This window comes from Dasypus novemcinctus, chromosome X (assembly GCF_030445035.2).
Source record: "Dasypus novemcinctus isolate mDasNov1 chromosome X, mDasNov1.1.hap2, whole genome shotgun sequence".
Lineage (NCBI taxonomy): Eukaryota > Metazoa > Chordata > Mammalia > Cingulata > Dasypodidae > Dasypus > Dasypus novemcinctus.
The window spans coordinates 30,137,917-30,159,108 of record NC_080704.1 but is presented as its reverse complement, the minus strand read 5'-3'; the positions used below and the strand labels follow the sequence as shown (position 1 = coordinate 30,159,108).

The window sequence follows — 21,192 nt, the reverse complement described above, 5'->3', positions numbered from 1 at the left end:
GTTGCTGGGGGCGGGGGGAGAGGTGGGGTGGGGGTGGTGGGGTTGAATGGGACCTCATATATATATATATATTTTTAATGTAATATTATTACAAAGTCAATAAATAAATAAATAAATAAATTTAAAAAAAAAAAGATTCCCAAGAGGAAAAACAGATCTCACATACAAGTATCTGTAATCAAAATGGCTTCAGGCAGGGAAGCAGAGGTGGCTCAAGTGATAAGGCCTCTGCCTACCATATCGGAGGACCCGGGTTCGATCCCTGGGGCCTCCAGGTGAAAAAGAAGAGAAAGCATGCCTGCAAGGGGAGCAAGTGCCCATGTGGTGAGCCAAGTGCCCGCATGGCAAATTGAGTGCCCATGTGGTGAAACAGTGCCCATGTGGCAAACCAAGTGCCTGTATAGTGAGCCAACTGCCCACGTGAGTGCCCATGTGGTGAGCTGGTGCCCACATGGTGAGCCAAGTGCCCATGCGGTGAGCCAGTGCCTGTGCCAGTGAGTCACACAGCAAGATAATGACACAACAAAAGAGATGAAAGGGAGAGTCAAGGTGAAACACAGCAGAGACCAGGAACTGAAGTGGCACAATTTACAGGGAACCTCTCTCCACACATAAGAGGTCCCCAGGATCAAATCCTGGTGAATCCTAGAGGAGAAAGACGAGAAGAGAAGACAAAAGGAGAAATAGATACAGAAGATCACACAGCAAATGGACACAGACAGCAAAAAAAGCAGGGTTGGGGAGAGGGAAGGGAAGGAAAAAAAATGGCTACAGGCATCTCAAGAGTAATGCAGGAACAAAAAGATATTGGAGCAAAGCCTTCAAATTTTAATATAGGTATCAATTCAAGCAGGTATAGGGAAAATAAAGATACTTTTCAGACAATCAAATGTATCAAGAATATACTTCTTGTGTACCTTTTAAAAGGAGTCTATCAGAAATGGAGGTGAGAGTGTGGGAAGATGGCATCAGATTAGTCAGGCAGGGCTCAACTCAAAAAAACAATGGAGAAGGAGACAAAAGCTGTCCAAGATCCTGCCTTGAGGGTCAGCAGACTAGGACAGTGCTATACATCTGCCAGAAGCATGAGGGACAGAGAGACAAAGAACCCAAAACTATAAACATGAGTTACCAAACTCCCACAGCTGGGAAGGTCTCCCCCCTCCCACCCCCAAGATATTAAGCTGGGATAAAACCCCTGACTTAGTGCAACCCACTGAGAGGCAAATAGATATCTTCCTCCCTGTGAACAAGTACAAAGGAAAAGTTAGGGGGAGTTCAGGGGCTTTTCTTCAGTGAATTGGGCCAACAGAGCCCGCTTTGAATCTCAGTTCTCACCAGATCAAAACACAGGAAAATGGAGATACACCTCTGTGTAAAGGTGCCCTGAAAAGCGCCATTTTCTGGCTGATCTGGAAATTGCATGGGCAGAAACTGCTACTGGCTCTTTCTGTACCCTAACTCCTGGGGCGAAATCTGTTTCCCAATAGTGAGTCCCCGACCTGATTTTGGTAACTTAAGCTGAGAAATTTTAAAGAATTAGAATAAGTTGAATCAAATGTCAAAGAAGAGCTGTGACAAAATATATAATAGGCAAGAGAGAGAAATTGGCCATTGGAGTAAATTCACCAACATATTCAGATGCCTAGACATCAGCAAAAAATTACAGGCCATAGTAGGAAACAGTAAGAGATGCACATGCCAAAGGAATAAACCAAATATCCTGAAGAGGTACAGGATTTAAGACAATCAGTGATAATCAACAACTCTCCTAAATCAATTAAAAAATTTAAAGAAAATATGAGTAGAGATAAAGGATATTAAGATGACACTGGGTGAGCATAAAGAACTATTTGAAAGACTACAAAGAAAAGTAACAGACCTTATGGGAATGAAAGACATAATGGCTGAGATTAAAAATACACTAGAGGGGTGGTGGTCTTGGCCCAGTGGTTAGGGCGTCTGTCTACCACATGGGAGTTCCACGGTTCAAACCCCGGGTCTCCTTGACCCGCGTGGAGCTGGCCCATGTGCCATGCTGATGCGCGCAAGGAGTGCCGTGCCATGCAGGGGTGTCCCCCGCATAGGGGAGCCCCAGGCACAAGGAGTGTGCCCCGTAAGGAGAGTCCCCAGCATGACAGAAAGTGCAGCCTGCCTAAGAATGGTGCCACACACATGGAGAGCTGACACAACAAGATGACGCAGCAAAAAGAAACACAGATTCCCGTGCCGCTGATAACAGAAGCAGACAAAGAAGATACAGCAAATAGACACAGAGAACAGACAACCGGGGTTGGGGGGAAGGGGAGAGAAATGTAAAATTAAAAAAACAAAAAACAAAAAACATTGACATTAAAAAAAATACACTAAAGGGAGCAGATGTGGCTCAAGTGATTCAGTGCCTGCTTCCAACATGGAAGGACCCAGGTTTGGCCCAAGTGCCTCCTAAAAACAAAAACAAACAAACACATGAAAAAACCAACTCAGGGGAGCCAATGTGGCTTAGTGGTTGAGCACTAGCTTCCCACGTACAAGGTCCCAGGTTCAAAGCCCGGCCCCAGTACCTAAAAAAAAAAAACCAAAAAACAAGCAAACAAAAACATTAGAACCACATAAGAGCAGATTAATTGCTCAAAGACAGAGGTAGTAGCTTAAAAGACTGAACATATGAACTGGAAAAGGCAGGAGAACAGAAAGAAAACAGAATGGAAAAAATGTAACAAGGTCTCAGAGAACTGAATGACAACACAAAATGCACAAACATTTGCATTATTGGTTCCAGAAGGAGAAGAGAGTAGAAAAGGGGCAAAAAGAATATTTGAGGAAATAATGACCGAAAACGTCCCAACCCTTATGAAGGACATAAATGTCAATATCCAAGAAGGACAACATACCCCAAACAGAATAAATCTGAGTAGACCTACTCCAAGACACCTATTTAGAACAACAAATATTAGAGATAAAGAGAGGATCCTGGAAGCAGCAAGAGAAAACAAAGCATTACATACAATGGAGACTCGAAAAGATTAAGTGCTGATCTCTTCTAAGAAACCATGGAGGTGAGAAGAAAGTGGTATGATGTAGTCAAGGTACTGAAAGAAAAAAACTGCCCGCCAAGAATTCTCTATCTGGCAAAGCTGTCCTTCAAGAATGAGGGTGAGTTCAATGTCTTCACAGACAAATAAAAACTGATAGGATATATTACCAAGAGACCAGTTTTGCAAGAGATACTAAAGGGCATTGTTTTAGTCAGCCAAAAGGGGTGCTATTAGAAAGTACTAGAAGTCTGTTGGTTTTTATAAAGGGTATTTATTTAGGGGTAGAAGCTTATGGTTACAAGGCTCTAAAGAGTCCAACTCAAGGTACCATAAGAGGTACTTCCTCACCAAAATTTGTTGCCACATGCTGAAGCAAGATGGTGGGCAATGTCTGTGAGGGTTCAGCCTTTCTCTTTCCTCCTAAGGCTCCATGGTCCCAGCTCCTTCTTATCTCAGCTGTAGGCTAGAGGGCTCGTCTTTCTTCCCAGGGCTTTCTCAGAGCTGTAAGCTATCAGGTGAATGACTTATCTCTCTGCTGTGTCTATGGAGCCATTTCTCTTCCACTGTGTGTCTTCCTGTGTATCTACTTCTGTGTGTCTCCTTGAGTGAGTGTCCATCTATATATAACCCACAAAGGGGGCCGGTACTCAAACTGAGTTGCCCTAATGACATGGTCCAATCAAAGCTCTAATCTTAACATAATTTAATCAAAGGCATCTCAGCTGAATCTAATACAGTCAAGGGTATCATGCCCAGAAGAACAGACGAGTTTACAAACATACTCTTTCTTTTTAGAATTCATAAATAATCGCAAACTGCCACAGGGGTGCTGCAGTCTGAAAGGATAAAACACGGGTGAGAGATTTTGAGAAGATTTAGGAAGAGTAAAGGATAAGAAGACAGACAATGGGATAATATGACAACTGAGAGCTGAAGGACAAAATGGATGAAGTAAGTAATGCCTTTATAGTAATAACACTGAATGTGAATGGATTGAACTCTCCAATCAAAAGACATAGACTGATAGAATGGATAAAAAGTTATGAGCCATCTATATTTGTCTACAGGAGATCATCCTCACAACCAGGGTAAAAGTGAAAGGTTGAAAAAAGGTATTCCATGCAAATAGTAACCAAAGAAAGAGCTGGAATAGACCAGATAAATGTAAAAAAAAAACCAACATTATAATATACAAACAATAATTACTCAGTGCAAGTAGCAAATTGTTCCTGTGATCAGTATTTTGTAATTTTTTCCATACAAAATGAACACTTTCTTTTAATTGAGGAGGACTGGAGAAGAGATGTTTTCGGAAACTTCAGTTTTCTTTAATCTTTTTTTATTCTTACTCTTTAATTAAAATAATCTATCTGGATCGATAATGATTTAACATGCCTACTGTTGAGCAAGAGTTTGAGGTTTTCTGCCTCATAAAATTATGAGTTGGCAAATTTTTGTTTGCTGTAATTCAGTCCAATAAGATGTGAGGTATTCCCAAATAGGAATTTGATTATCTAGAAAGAATTATGACCTAAAGTGAAATTAAATAACTAAACCAATAATTTATTTCATTCTTAAAGATTATTGTGTCTAATAGTTAGACCTATAATATAAAAATAGAATTACGTTATAACTTCTAATATATTTGAAATATTCCTTATATTTAGAAATATTCTATGCTATTTTTAAAATAATGATTATTTAAATGTAATCTGGCCTCGCATTCTCTTTTAAAATTTGTAATTTCTTTCAATCTATTTTTCTATTTATTTTACAATAAAGAACACTTTTACAGCTAAAAAAAAAAGCCATTGATTAAACACTTTGGATAGATCATATGGTATGTGAATGTATCTCAATAAAACTGCTAAACAAATAAATAATTGTGCAAGAATAAGCAGAAATAGCAGCTATGTACAGCAGGGGGAACAGATTGAGACGTGAGGAATTTTCTTGTTTGTTGGTTTATTCTTTTTGTTTATTATTATTGATATAATGAAAATGCTTTAGTAATTATTGAAGTGATGAACACACACTATGTGATTATACCAAGTACCATTGATTGTATTCTTTGGATATATTTTGTGTGCTTTATTAATATGTATCAATGTATTAGTCAGCCAAAGGTGTGCTGATGCAAAATACCAGAAATCTGCTGGCTTTTATAAAGGGTATTTCTTTGGGGTAGGAGCTTACAGATACCAGGCCATAAAAGCATAGGCTACTTCCCTCACCAAAGTCTATTTCCACATGCTGGAGCAAGATGGAGGGCAACATCTGCCAGGGTTCAGGCTTCCTGGGTTCCTCTCTTCCCAGGTTTTTCTTCTCTCTGGGCTCAGGTCCTCTGTTTTCTTCACAAGGTCAGCTGTAGGCTATGAGGCTCTCTAGGCTTTGCCTCCCTCCACAAGGTGAGCTGTAGACTCTCAAGCAAATGGCTCTCTCTCTCTCCCTGGGGTTTCTTCTGTGTCTGAGGAGCTGTCTCTATTCCTCTGTGATCTTTTCCTGGCTCAGGTCATCTCTTCCTGGGACTTTCTTCTCTTTCCCCTGAGTGCTTACTTCCTGAGGCTCCAAATCAAAACTCTAACATCAGAATCTTCTAGCATCAAAAAACTTCAACTGTCTTTTACCATGCCTTTTATCTGTGTGTCCCCCACCCACCAAAGGGTGGGAACTCAATGCCCTAATGATGTGGCCCAATCAAAGCCCTAATCGTAACTTAATCATGCCCAGGTTAAGACCAGTTTACAAACATTATCCAGTATCTATTTTTGGAATTCATAACTATGTCAAACAACTACAATCAATAAAATTGAATGGCTTAAAAAAAAAAGGATGAAAAAAAATATAGGTCACAGTCCCTGCCTTCCACTGACTCATGGTATGCTCCTTAGCAACACTTAACTACCTAATATTTTCTTTTACTTATATAAAGCAATTTTGTTCTCCTTATTTCACATGAGAAAGGATACTTATTTCAGAAACTGGCAAAAGTCAAATAACTTTTATGTGACAACATTGAAATTTGGACTCAAATTTACCTCTTTCCGAAGTGTGCTTTCAGATAAAGCAGATTACCTGCATTGTTCTAAAAAAGAATCATTTCAAATAGTTATGAATTGTTACCGGATGTTGTTCTTATAAGATTAATACCATACGTGTTACTGTTTACCACTGTCAAGGTTAATCCAATTAAGTTCATCGTTAAATTTTGATTATTCCTCAAATCCAAGAGGACTTTTGCATTTTTCTATGAGGAAGAATGCCATAAATACCACATTGGGAGAACAATGCAGTTCTAGTATCATGTATGTTTAAAACACCGTTAGACATAATTGCCATTCTTTAAAAAAACTCTTCTAAACAGTTCAGAGTAGCTTAGAATTTTAGGACCTGAAAGCATATTTGAAAGTATATAACCCAATTAAAATTTTATTAGTGACCAAAAAAAAGTCCAGGGGCAGTAAAGTGACTAATCAAAGATCAGTGCGCATGTGGGGGTAGTTTGGGGATTAAATCCACTCTTTCAAACGCCCAGTCATGTGATCATTAGAGAGTCATGTGATTGAAAAGGAACGCTGAAGAGTTACCATACAGACCCCTTTTCCAATATATGAATTTGTTGGCTTTTATTTCTGAATGACTTACAAAGACCAAAATACTGTTCTATTAGACAACATGTCTTTTGCAGTATGTGAGAAAACAGTAGACATCCTGGAAAACTAATATTTGATTGAGTGAGTTGTTTTGAAAAATCTAATTAGTCTTTATATTTTACTAAAGAAATATAAATCTATGACTAGTATACAGAATTAAGAAGTAATTGATTAGCTATAAATAGAGCCCAAGAACAAATGATAAAAATTGGTTGAGTCAAAAAAAGTATAAGAAACAGCAAGAACTATAGCACAATATCATATGTGATTATTAAAGCACATGAAATAATAATATAATTTTTAAGGATACGCATGTTAGGATATAACACATTATAATGAGTATCTATGGTGGTGATCTGAGGAGGGGAGAGTGATATGACAGTGGATACTGAAAGAAATGGGCAAATATAAAATAGTTTAAGAGTAAAATGAGAATAGCGCCTTGCAGAGCCTGATAAACTAAAACACAGTGTTAACTGAGCTCTTTGCCCCTGAGATCCAAAAATAAAATGAAATACAACAGATTCTTCTTGATATTCCTTAATATAATGCAGTTGTTTCTTCAAAGGTAATTATCAATATGAGTGATAATTACAATTCTGCACAAATTATAAATAGAATACAACTATAATCATTGGATTTTTGCTACATTTGTAAGAATTATTTTATAAAAAACCCTATAGGACCCAGGTAATTTAAGCCTCTAAAAATCCCCTTCAGTGAGTTATCTAGTTCTACTCCAAATTTTTGTTTTCCAAATTTTTGTGGTGTCATTAATATCACTAATAACTGAAATCTTAGCTTTCATATTGCCCTCTCTGATTTCATAGTGGCACTATATGAAATAGATACATTATTAAATAGATACATTATTAAATACATTATTAAACTTAAGAATATTCATGCAAATGAAGGTAACACTGTTGACAAAAATGCTTTATATTGGAAAGCATACCAGGGCATCACATATTGGCTATAAAATAAATAGAAAATCAGTAACTTAAATTTTATCAAATAACATAATGTATAAATCTACATGGTCTTAATGATAAACTGGGAATAAAACTAAAATTATCTTTTAATATTTAAGTATTTTGGTTAAGTCCTCACAGGATAGTTGAGCCCATATTCAGCACAACTCTGGAAAGCCTTACGTACATCATAGGAAATCATGGTTGTATCAATTAGCATGATTTTGGCCACATGTAAGAGAATACCCAACTAATAGTGACTAATAACATTATCAATATGGCCTAACATTCATGAAATGTAATGGGAATGCTGGAATGTGCACAGGCCTGACAATGCATTTAGACTCCCAGAGCCTCATTTTCCCTATATGGAAAATAATGGTGTTGGATTACACAAACTCATAAGCTCAAGTATGCTTTAAAATGATATAATTTCAAGTGAAATCTAATGGTATTAGCTATTGTTGGAGTTTCTTAAGGTTCTGTTTCTGATGTTCTAACCTAATTGAGGTGAATTAAGACAAACCAGGAGGCAACCTCTTTTTCAAAGTTTTCATGCAGAACCCGGTCATGATTTGGGTGGGAATAGTAGGAATTAACTAATATGAAATGAACCACCACCTCTGATGTAACAGCCGTGAAGGAGACAAAACAGTAAGAAAATAGCTTTGCTCTCAAGACCATGGTAGGTGAGGACAGGGAAAGCATAAAGAAGGAGATTCTCTCATGGGTTTTGGAAACATGGCTGGGTTCATACTTATTGTTCATGTGAGGAGTTGTGACATTAGGAGTTCAACACCTAATGACACTCCTCATAAGAATAGGACAATCAGTCAAAAATAGGGCTGCAGACTGGTAGAAAATATTTGGAAATTGTATATCTAATAGGGATTTAATATCCAGAATATAGAAGTAACTCCAACAACTCAACAACAAAAAGACAATTAAAAAATGGGCTAAGAAATTGAGCAGACATCTTTCCAAAGAAGATATTCAAATGGCCAGTAAGCACAGCACAGGAAAGGATGCTCAACACCATTAGCCATCAGGGAAATGCATATGAAATACACTAGCATGGCTGTTATTTTTTAAAAATGAAAAATGTTGGAGAGGATGCAGAGAAATAGGAATCCTTGTGTACTGCTGGCAGTAATGTAAAATGGTGCAGCCACCATGGAAAACAGTGTGGTGGGTGGTGGGTCCTCAGAAAGTTAAACACAGAATTACCATATTACCTGGTAATTCTACTTTTAATGTATACCCCCCAAAAAACTGAAAACAGGGACTCAACAAGTTATTTGTATACCAATCTTCATAGTGACATTATTCACAATAGTCAAAAGGGTGAAGCGATCCCACTGTTCAACAGAGGAGTGGATAAACAAAAGTGATATATACATAAAATGAAATATTATTCACCCATAAAAAGGAGTGATGTTTTGATATATGCTGCAACATGGATGGAACTTAAAGACATTATGTTGAGTGAAATAAGACCAATGCAAAAGGACAAATATTGTTTGATTTGTATGAAATGTGTAGAATAAGCAAATACATAGATACTGCATTGCAGGTTTCTATATGGGGTGCTGAAAAAGTTTTGTTAATGAATGGTGGTTCTGGCAGCATAATATTGTCAATGTAGTTAAGGCCACTAAATTGTACACATGACAGTGGTTAAAATGAAAAATTTTATGTTGTATATATGTCAACACAATAAAAATAGGTCCATAGCAGCAGTCAATTATTAGCACAAGTTGTCATGATAATATAAACTCTATCATCCGCAAGGAATGTCCAGGTTGTAAATATCTTCTAGCTTTAGTCCAGAAATAAGAGAAATATGACTCCCATTTTTTTCCTATTATACTGTATTAGGGAGGGTTCTCTAGGGAAACAGAATCAAAAGGAGGTATCTGTCAATAGTATGTGATTTTATGAGTCTCTCATGTGACCATGGGGATACACAACTTGAGGTTTCACAGGCAGGCTGCAAGCCAGGGCTTGGATGAAAGTCCAATGAAGATCCTTGATGAGTTTCTGGGAGATGTTGGCTGTCCAAAGATGAGCTGGGAAATTCTCCCTGAATGCTGAAATCACTTCGGCTTTTAAGGCATTCAACTGATTAGATAAGCCATCGCTCATTGCTGATGGCAGTCTTCTTGACTGATGTAGATGTAATCAGTTATCTATGCAGTAAAGTCATTGGTGACTAAAGTCCATAGATGTCCTTGTATTACAGTTAGCCCAGGGCTTGCTTGGTGGAACAACTGGGCACAATTACCTGGAGGAGTTGACACATTAGCCTAACCATTACAACTACTCTATCCTTAGTTTTCTTTTCAAACCGCTTGTTAAAATACATATAATTTCAATGATAAAATCAAAGGAGAACTGAAATATGCTCTTTATAACTTTGAGAGAGCAGTCATGCTGAAACTGATATGTATTAATTAATTTGAAATTTAATGGACAGTGGTAGAAGGAAAGATATGCCATATGGTTGTTTCCATTACTTTACAGTTGTTGGAATATCTAAGTGATTCTTTCCATTAAAGGTATATGTGTGTATAATACATATTTACTAGGCAAATGGAATTGTCAAGTTACTAAATAACATTTTTATGAACTTTTTAAAAAGTACTATTGTTCTGTAAAATGTTTAATTCAACCATTGATTAATCAGTGTGGAAATTAAAAATAAATTTATATTTTGTAAACTGGAATGAAAATGTACAATACTTTAATAGGTTAACACTTCTAAGGAGTAAGGATAAAGTAAAATGCAAGCATAAATATATTTCACAATGCTTATTATTGCCCCTGCAAATAATGGACATTAATTTAATCAGGCCTTTCAGTCCTGATATAGAGACACATCCAAATAGCTTCTTTTGCAAGGGCATAGAATTATAATCAATCTCAATCATTCTGTTTACAGGATGCCAGTTAGAAGGTACTTAAAAATTGCTGGTTTTAACAAATGAAATACACTTTAGGTTCTGAGGGAGCACATATTTATACACCCCATTTATGCTACTTGAAGTAGACTAAACTTGTAGGTCTTGAACCACATGCTGTGAAGATTGATTTAACACTTCATAATGAGTGCTAAGTAGTATTTACAGTGTATCCTTATTTGAATTAAGTTGCTTTATGTTAGAGAAATAAGAACCTTATGTTGAGTTTATTAGAGTAGTATTAGGTTTAAGACCTCCAGACTTTACCCCATCTGTTAACTGAAATAACTTTTACTTGTGAAGGCAGGACCAAAATAAATGTACTTCAATTACCCTACTTGCTTCATAGCCATAGAATTTATTTTACATTTGACATTTTCAGTCTCTGCGGGAGTTGGGGCATATTCAGAGGTAATGATGTCTTTATTAAAATGCTTAACTCCATTCAAGAAAAAAAATATTTAATGTAAAGCATTTCGTAAATTAAAGACAAACAGGGCAAGCAAACTAGAAAAAACCTGTTTCTCTAGTAGAATAAATCTTATATCTCATCCATACTTTACTTTTAGATAAATAAGCATATTTTAAAGAAAATAGGAGTCAAGGTCAGTGTTTTTGCTCTGAACTCATTTTAGCATTTACTCTTTTACTCATTTAATTCAATTGTAGCTATAGAAAATTGCATAGTCTATTTGTGGATTTTGCTGAGAAGAAGCTAAATCGAGGGTAACCTTCATTTTTAAAACATGTGTGTCCAAATGAATTAGCAAATTAACTATATATTATCACAATTGAATATATGTGAATCTTTGGCCCCTGCAATTAATTCCTATAAAAAGGTCATGTGTGACCAGATATGGACCATCAAAAATGCTGCTTCTCTACCGATGCCCTAATTCTTTCTCTTTATTATTTCTATTTGGTGATAGCTACATCCAATATCTGTTCAACCTTTATTTTTTTGTTTTTTTGACAAATTGTCTTCCACCGTCTTAGCTTCATTCCCTTTAACCTAGAACACTCATAGTCAAATTTTTTTAACACCAGAACTAATCTGCAGACAACTTTGTGAACCTGGTGAATTATGTCTTTCAATGACTCATTTTCTTCTTTGATATTTCCCCCTCTTTCCTCTAATCTCCGAACTAGAACGCATTCTCTGTTCTACCTCTAAGGAAATCCTCTATAACAAAATACCCATATTGCAAACCTTTCTATACATTCTATATAACATTAATGACTATGAGTACTTAAACCAGGAAGAAGAATCAGTAGTTCCCAATTTAATAGTAAAATTTCAGCATCAGGAACTGGTAAATGAGATCTTCAGTGGTATAAGAGCCAAGAGCTACTTAAACCTTTGTAGGTGGTTGATTCCTTACCCATTCTGTGGATCCCTTACTTATTAAATGCGGGGGGAGAAATAGTGTACTTCCAGAGTGTGAAGTCATTGTGTTTATATCTTTGCATTATTTTCAAACCATTTAGAGAGAATTTTTATTTCATATATAAAGGCAACATCCACAGAGGTATCATAACAGAGAATTAGTTATTAGACAGTGCAGACAGTCAAGTAAAAAAGAAAATTCATTTTCCCTGAATTGGATGAAACTGTATCAGTCAACTCTCTATTACACATGACCTTTATATTTATAGATTGCATTAATAATCTTGCTATTGTTAAATTGTTTAAGAAATGTAAGAGCTAAGAAAAAGTTATACCTCTCTTTATGTGATAGTTACAGAAAATTAATAAAGACATGATCTACAGGGAAGAGCTATGGAAATTTTAGCTATGATTTGAGGAAACTGGGTAAATGATAATTAAGTGTGTTTATTTCAAGAAACAAAAATGAGGATAATTTGCATCATAATAAGGCTTTTCTAAAACTAAACTTTGGGAAAGTTATCTTTTATTACTACTTCTATTATTCATAATGTATTTTTGAAGGAATTTTTAAATGACTTCATCTTTTGATGTTGCATGAATTGCATTTTCTCTAAACTTGCTTAGTACTTGCTGAAATTGTGTAATGTCTACTTCATGTTGAAGTATAGAGTTGCCACTCCTTTTCAATACAACAATAGTACATTTTAAACATGATGCTTAAACATTTTGTGAAAGCCTTCAACTGGTCCCATTGGGATCGTGAACTGTGCCTGCTGCTGCCATACTACATATTCAGAAAAATTTCCAAGCACCACTCAGAAGTGATTTGAAAGTCATTTTTCTTTTTATCACCCATAGAATTTGCAGTCCCTAAGAACTGAAGAATTTAAGAAGGGTGTTAGGCAATCAGACAAATACAAATTTCATTTCTCAACATTATACCCAGCATTTGTTTTTCTTAGAAAGGAAGAATCAGAAATTATATCCCCACGAATGACACTCTCTATATATTTAGGAACTTCTTTGCTTGAGAATAGACATATACTTGGCTCAAAAGTCTCCAAATTGATAGGTAAGGGAGATAAATGTTTCATTTAGTAATATAACCTAAGAATTTACATTAGTATTTCAATATCATAATATCAGTTGCTTTTCCCTTAAATTTACAAGCATCTGCTAAAGTGGTATATCTATTTCTTGGTAGCATAAATCTACCACTATATCAAAATATTCAGATTTTATTATAGAATAATAGAATGCAGGCTGCTTCTGAGGTCAGTTGTCAGAAAATAAAACTGAACAATCGTTCTGAATTTTATTAATTTAAAAGTGAATGTTTTTTTTTCTACTACTTTTTCTTTCTGTTTTGTTTTTATAGTCTAGGTGATAAGAATGAGAAAAGACAGGGAAAAATCATTAAAAAATTTTTTGTCTGTTGTCCAAATTTTATAGTGTTAGAGAAAGAAAGATTTTCTGTTTTAAGTTCCCACAAATATATGTGGGATGAAGTATAGGAGTGATTTGCTAATCCTGGTCAGAAGAAATGATCTTGAAAAGACCACCACTGTTATCAGAAGTGCAAAACTTAGCAAGAGAAAAATCTTAATCATAACAAAATCCTAAAACAGATTGGATATCTTTGATCACATTTTTCTCCTTTTTAATGCCTTTCCACTAAATATTCTAGATGAGTGTTTGTGTGCGCGCACGTGTTTGTGTACACTGATAGATTAAATGTCTAAATGCAAATCCGCTCAGTTTTGGTTGTGCAAGACACAAGTATATGAGCTGAATGTCACAAGGGAGAGTATTTTACTCATATGAATAATTTTGGGTGGCCCTGCTGAAAAAGAAATATGAGTGTAGACAGTATGGCCAGAAGAAGATTCTTTGTGTCTCATTATTGTTCTTTCTTAAGAGTGATTTAATCTACTTTGCCCATGTTTTGACAGGTTTCCCAATTGTCTCTTAATAAAAGTTCAACATAACCAAGATAGTTTAGGGTAAATGTGTTCTCGTCTTAATGATGTGCATTCCCACTAAAATAGGAGCTCTGCTTGAAATGAGGTTAACTACTTCTAAGTAAGAATGATCTTTGCCCCTTAAAGCAAAAACCTGTTAAAAGCTACTATGAATCTATGTGTATGTGATGTGTGTTTCTGTTCTTCTCCTTTAGTATCTAAATCTTAAAGAAGAACTTCCATGTAGCACCTTTGTCTTAGAATAGTCATTTATTCTCTTCTTCCCTATTGCACTGCAGTGGGCAGTGTCCTGCCCAGAGGCTAAACTGGTAGGAAAGAAATCGATTTGCAATAGAATGACTTGGAAAACACATCCGTCAAAAACATACTTAAAAATAATGGTGAAAAGCATAAACATGAAACATGTGTTTCATTTATTTCAGATTGTTTATAAGATTATGCATCTATATAAAATAATACCATACTAAATTAACATAACACAGTATTTGTCCTTTTGTGTCTGGCTTATTTCACTCAATATGATCTCTTCAAGATTCATTCATGTTGTAAAATGTATCAGAACTTCATTTCTTTTTTTACAGCTGAATAATATTCAGATTCAAAGAGAATAAGCAAATTCATAGAGTCAGTAACTAGAATACAGTTTATTAGGAGCAGGGGTAGGGAATGGGGAGTCAGTGCTTAATTGGTACAGAATTTCTGTTTGGGGTGATGGAAAATTTTTTATAATGTGTGATGGTAGCACAACTTTTTTATTGTAATTAACAGCACTGAATTATATATTTGAATGCAATTAAAAGAGGAAATTTTAGGTTGTATTTATGTTGCAAGAATAAAAATGTAAAAGCAGGACTGTACAATGCAAACAATTAACCCTAATGATAACTATGAACTGTAGTTAACTAATAGTACAGTTATAATCATATTCTAATTGTAGCAAAGATACCACACTAATGCAAGGTTTAATAATAAGGTGGTAAATGGGAACTCTATTTTCTGCATGATTTTCAGTAAACTTAATTCTCCTATAAGACATTGTATTAAAAAGTCACATACCACTTTAAAATAGGGGTTCTAAATATGAGGTTCCTTGGACCAGCCAAAAGTGGCTTCACCTGAACCCACTGTGCTCAAGAGGAAAATTTCACGTGTATGGTAATTTGCACTCTTGTCTTGGGGAAATACCCTTAGTTTTCATCATATTATCAAAAGATGCTGTGACATTGTCCTTCAAAATAATATGACCTTTAGCATTAAAGTTGTTACAGCAACAACTTCACCTTAATTGTCTCCTTTGATTCTGAAAATAATAGTACAGAGAGAAATTTTTTAAAAATAGCATTCTTCTTCTTTGCACGTGGGGAGACTGAGGAGACTGAGACACAGGGATGTTAAGTAACTGGCCCTATCATACAAGTAACAAGTTTATAAACCAAGCTGAGAGCCCAGGAAATCTGATGTCTGGTCACTGATTAAGAATTGTGCTATTAAGTTTAAATACACTGGCTATATTTCTTTTAAAAGGTAACCATAGATTCATATGTATTCTGCCCATTAAAAATAAATACTAAAATTTTTTGTTTAGAATTTCAGTCACTTCACTTATCAAATAGATCTTTGGTCTAATAACATGACCTAATATCCCCACAATGTTATATTTCAGCTCTTGGCAGGAGGGAACAGTGTGCTATGAAGACTGTGAATATTGAATTCTGTAGCAGGTCAGAGGATGTAGGGAACTTATTTGCAAAGCAGAATCCTGAAAGAACAATATTTCAGGTCTTGAACCTCAATGATAAAGCAAGATTATTTGATAAGCAAAGTGAAAGGAACAGTCTTTCCTTTCACTTAAAAGGAAATGCAGTACTGATATATCCAGATAAAAGATTACACAGACCAAAAGTGAGTTTTCTTTTGTTTTTTTTTTCCTCATTTGGTTTGGTTTGACTTGTTTTCCCCAACTGAACATTGGGGCAGTGCTAATAAATTAGGAAGTAATCTTTGCCACTGAGGAAAGATAGTATATCTTTTGAATGTCACAGAGTTAGGGGAAATATATGGGATTTTAAAAAGTAAAACTTGAGGGATTAATAACTTATTTTTTACAATAATCAAATAAAAGAAATGAGAATTACATAACTGATTGAAATAGATGACTTAGTAAAAAAATATCTTAATGCTTTCCTACTTCTTTTAGGTTAAGGCAAAATTAGTTTAATAATACCATTTCTTGAGGCTCTTATAAAAAGGCTTTAATATGATTGAATAGATCCTTCCTGTGATGGAAAATGAACTCCTTTAATTGAGTGAGCTGTAACTCCTCGGGTCACACAGATACATGTACCAGTCAGGGATCAACCAGAGAAACAGAACCATAGGGGATGTAATTAAGGGATTTTTGCAGTGAATTGGTTTAAATGATTGTGGGGTCTAATTGAGCAACCTCAAAATCCATAGGGTCGGCCATCAGGAAGGGCAAACTGGAACTCTTGGGCACTGGCTGAAGGTACTGTGCACAAGCTGAATTTCTCCTTTAACCTTTTCAACTGATTGAACCAGGACCACCCAGACTATCTAAGATAATCTCTTAAAGTCAACTGATTATGGACTTGAATTGCAACTACAAAATACCTTCATAGCCATCACCTAGATTAGCATTTGATTGAATAACAGGGGCCTATCGCCTAGCCAAGTTGACCCATAAAACTGACAATCACAGTGAATTATTAAGTTACCATTGATTATACTAAAAGTACGTAGATTAAGTTGGCACATTGTACCCCCACATATATATTGTTTATCACCGTGATTGAACTAGATGAGATTGCTCTAAACCATGGGTTGGCAATTTTCTTTGGTAAGTGACTGTGGTCCAATTAAATGTTATTTACATCAACAGTAGTTTGCCCACACCTACTCTACACTAGTGTGTGTGTGTGTGTGTGTGTGTGTGTGTGTGTGTGTCCTCCTGGGTTAAAACAATTGGGATTTATTCCCTCACTGTTTGAAACTGGGAAAAAAAATCAAGGCATCATCAGGGCTGTGGCATCCCAGGGCTGGCTGCTAGAGATCTTCGCCCCTTAGTTTGTCACATGGCAAGGTCTCCCCCTTCTCCTCTGTGCTCTGTTGGTGTTCAACTTCTTGCTTCTCTTGGCTTCCTCTCTGTCTGAATTTCATTCTGCCCATAGAGGTCTCCAGTAGTAGGATTAAGACCCATCCTGATTGACGTGGGCCACACCTTAACTGAACTCGCCTCATCAAAAGATTCTACTTACAATGGGTTCACACCCACAGGAAAAGGTTAAATTTAAGAACATTCCAAACTAGTGTTTTAATTCCCAATGTCATCATGCGATCATGGAACATTTTCTGAACACTTGTCTACAAGATATGTACAACATACTTTGTTGGAGCTGAGAAAAGTTGGAAGGAGCATAAACATCTTAACATCTAGTGGGAAGAATGTATAGGCAGATAATGGTTATACAAAGGAAGGAGCAAATTTGGATAAAATTCTATTCAAAGTGCTCTGAGAATCCACATAAGGCTGTCCTTAGTTTTGCATGGGGATTGGGTGGGATTACGCTGAATAGTTGACATATGAACTGGCACTTCAGGAAAGGAAAGAAATCTACAAATTGATGATAGAGTGTGGGGGAGAGGAAAGAGAGGAGAGGAGAAGCAAGTTAAGGACACTCCAGGAAAAGTCAAAAGGAAATATTTGTATTTACATTTTATATAAATGGAATCTTACAATATGTTACACAATAAATTTACTTCATAGTTGCACAGACATACAGCATTTGTCCTTTTGTGTCTGGCTTACTTCACTCAACATAATGTCCTCCAGTTTCATCCATGTTGTCATATGCTTCAAGACTTCATTTCTTCTTACCGCTGCATAATGTTCCATCATGTGTATACACCACAATTTGTTTATCCATTCATTGGTTGATGAACACCTGGGTTTCCATCTTTTGGCAATTGTAAATAATCTGCTATGAACATGGTTATGCAGATGTCTGTTCATATCACTGCTCTCAATTCTTCTGCGTATATACCTGGCAGTGGTATGGCCAGGTCCCATGGCAGGTCTATATTCAACTTCCTTAGAAACTGCCAAACAGTCCTCCACAGTGGCTGTACCGTTCTACATTCCCACCAACAGGTGATAAGTGTTCCTATCTCTCCACATTCTCTCCAACACTTGTAGTTCTTTGTTTTTTTTTTACAGTGGCCATTCATTTTTTTAAAAAATTCTACTCAATTTATTCATTTTTTAAAAAGATATTACATTAAAAAATTATGAGGTCCCCATTCGCCCCCACCACTCCCCCCCCAATAACACTCTCCCCCATCATCATATCACATCCATTGCGTCTGGTGAGTACATCTCCGGGCATCACTGCACCCCATGTCCCGTGTTCCACACCATAGCCCACACTTTCCCACGTTCCATCCAGTGGGCCATGGGAGGATACACAACATCCAGCATTGTCCCTGGCGCACCACTCAGGACAACTCCAAGTCCTGAGAATGCCTCTAGTGGCCATTCATATAGGTGTGAAATGATATCTGATTGTAGTTTTGATTTGCATATCCCTCATCATTAGTGATGGTGAACCTTTTTTCATCTGTTTTTTTTTGCCATTTGTATTTCTTCTTTGGACAAATGTCTATTCAAGTATTTTGCCCATTTTAAATTTGGGTTGTTTGTCTTTTTGTTGAGCTGTAACATCTCTCCATGTATCATGGACATTTTTTTTAACAAATCCATTTTCTTGATATATATTAATAAAGCATACAATTTATCCAAAGAGTATAATCAATGGTATTTGGTATAATCACATAGTTGTGTGTTTATCACTTCAATCATTAATAAAGCATTTTCATTATTTCAATAATAATGATAAGTAAAAAACAGACAAAAAAGCAAGAACATTTTTCACCTCTCACTGTTTTCCCTGCTGTACATAGCTGCTATTTCTAGCTATGCTTGCACAATTATTTATTTGTTTATTAAGTAACTTTATTGAAATATAGTCACATATAATCTATCCAAAGTATATAATCAGTGGGGTTTTTTTAGTTGTTAAAAAGTCCTTTATTGTAAAATTGTAAAATAAATAGAAAAATAGATTGAAAGAAATTACAATTTTTTTAAAAGATTTATTTATTTATTTATTTATTTCTCTCCCCTCTCCCCCCACCCTGGTTGTCTGTTCTCTGTGTCTATTTGCTGTGTTTTCTTTGTCCACTTCTGTTGTTGTCAGTGGCATGGGAATCTGTGTTTCTTTTTGTTGCTTCATCTTGTTGTGTCAGCTCTCCATGTGCGGAGCCATTCTTGGGCAGGCTGTACTTTCTTTCGCACTGGGCGTCTCTGCTTACAGGTTGCACTCCTTGCGCATGGGGCTCCCTTACATGGGGGACACCCCTGTGTGGCAGGGCACTCCTTATGCACATCAGCACTGCACATGGGCCAGCTCCACATGGGTCAAGGAGGCCCAGGGTTTGAACCACGGACCTCCCATGTGGTAGACGGTCGCCCTAACCACTGGGCCAAGTCCGCCTCCGAAATTACAAATTTTAAAAGAGAGTGCAAGGCCAGGTTAGATTTAATATAATCAATTATAAAAAATAGATAGTATTGCAACAAACATAAATGTAAAATATAATTCAAATATAATAGAAATTAATTATAATTCTAATTTTTATATTACAGCTCTAACTATTGGACATAATAATCTATATGAAATAAATTATTGGTTTAGTTATTTAATTTCCATTTAGGCCATAATTCTTTTTGATAATGAAATTCCTATTGGGGAATTCTTCACATCTTATTGGGATGAATTACAGTAGACAACAATTTGTCGACTCATAATTTTATGAGGCAGAAAAACTCAAACTCTTGTTCAACAATAGTCATGCTAAATCATTATTGATCCAGATAGATTATTTTAATTAAAGAGTATGAATAAGAGAGGGTTAAAGAAAAATGAAGTTTCAAAAAATGTCTCTTCATCAGTCCTCCTTAATTAAAAGCAAGTATTTATTTTGCATGAAAAAAATTACAGAATACTTATCAAAGGAAAATTTGCCAGTAGCACTGAGTAATTGTTGTTCTTATACTATAATATTGTTATTTTACATTTATCTGTTCTACTCCAGTTCCTTTTTTTGGTTACTATTTGCTTGGAATACCTTTTCCCAACCATTCACTTTTAAGCTGGTTGTGTCCTTATGTATATCATATGGTATGTGAATATATCTCAATTAAAAAGCTTTATAAATAAATAAATAATTGTGCAAGAATAGCCAGAAATAGCAGCTGTGTAGGGGAAACACAGAAAGATTGAGAGGTGAAGAATTTCCTTGTTTTTCTGTTCTGTTTTTTGTTTATTGTTATTATTATTTAAATAATGAAAATGCTTTAATAAAGATTGAAGTGGTGAATGCACAACCATGTGATTACACCAAATACCATTGACTGTACACTTTGGATGAATAGTTGCATTATTAATATAAACCAATAAAATTGATTTTTTTTTTTAAAAAGGAAATGTTAGGAGGTAGTTTAGTAAATAATATGCTTGATGGGCAGTGAGGGATCCAATATCACCAGATGATGTTTAGAGTGAATAACTAAGGGTGAGTTTTAAAATGAAGGTCTGAGCCATGTTGGAAATGGATCTTCAATATCACCCTAGGAAGTTTAGCAATTGTCCTGCAGGAAAGAGGAAACCATAAATTATAATGAAGAAGATGTCTGTGCTTCCTTCACAGGGCTTCCCCTAGTTGCATTATCAAAAACAAAACAAAAACACAAAAGTCACTGGCTAGGTTTTGTTGATGACTTACCTAGCATTCATTTCTCCCTTTCACTGAGCACGCCAACTTTCTTGCAAGCATCATTCTTTTCCTGTGCAGACCACACATTTGAAGGAACAATTTCATGAGTGGGTCTGACTGTTCTAAGAATAATCCCATCTCTCTTGCTCTGGGTGCAAATCAAGCAAAAAAAAAATACGTTGTGTTCTAGCAGTAGAGAAAATAAAAATACATATCTAGTGAGCAAAGATTTCCATCTGCAAGTAGTCTCAATTACACCTAAAGCCTATGTCTATCAAAATTGTTGTCAGTAAAAGGACCATGTGAGTTCTATATGCTAAATATAATTTGGGGAAATGGAGTTGAA

The 21,192-nt window shown here is 35.7% G+C and overlaps 1 long non-coding RNA gene across 2 annotated transcripts in view; it reads left to right on the top strand.

Moving 5' to 3' along the window:
* Nucleotides 1–21,192, top strand: part of LOC131277167 (uncharacterized) — a 147,391-nt gene that overhangs the window by 77,622 nt on the left and 48,577 nt on the right. Inside the window, exon 1 of one of the 2 annotated variants that reach the window (XR_009184330.1) lies at nucleotides 3,840–3,989. The exons of the other annotated variant lie outside the window; for it this stretch is intronic. This is a non-coding gene — a long non-coding RNA (uncharacterized lncRNA). Of the gene's footprint in view, nucleotides 1–3,839; nucleotides 3,990–21,192 lie in introns of those variants that run through there. 2 annotated transcript variants of the gene reach the window in all.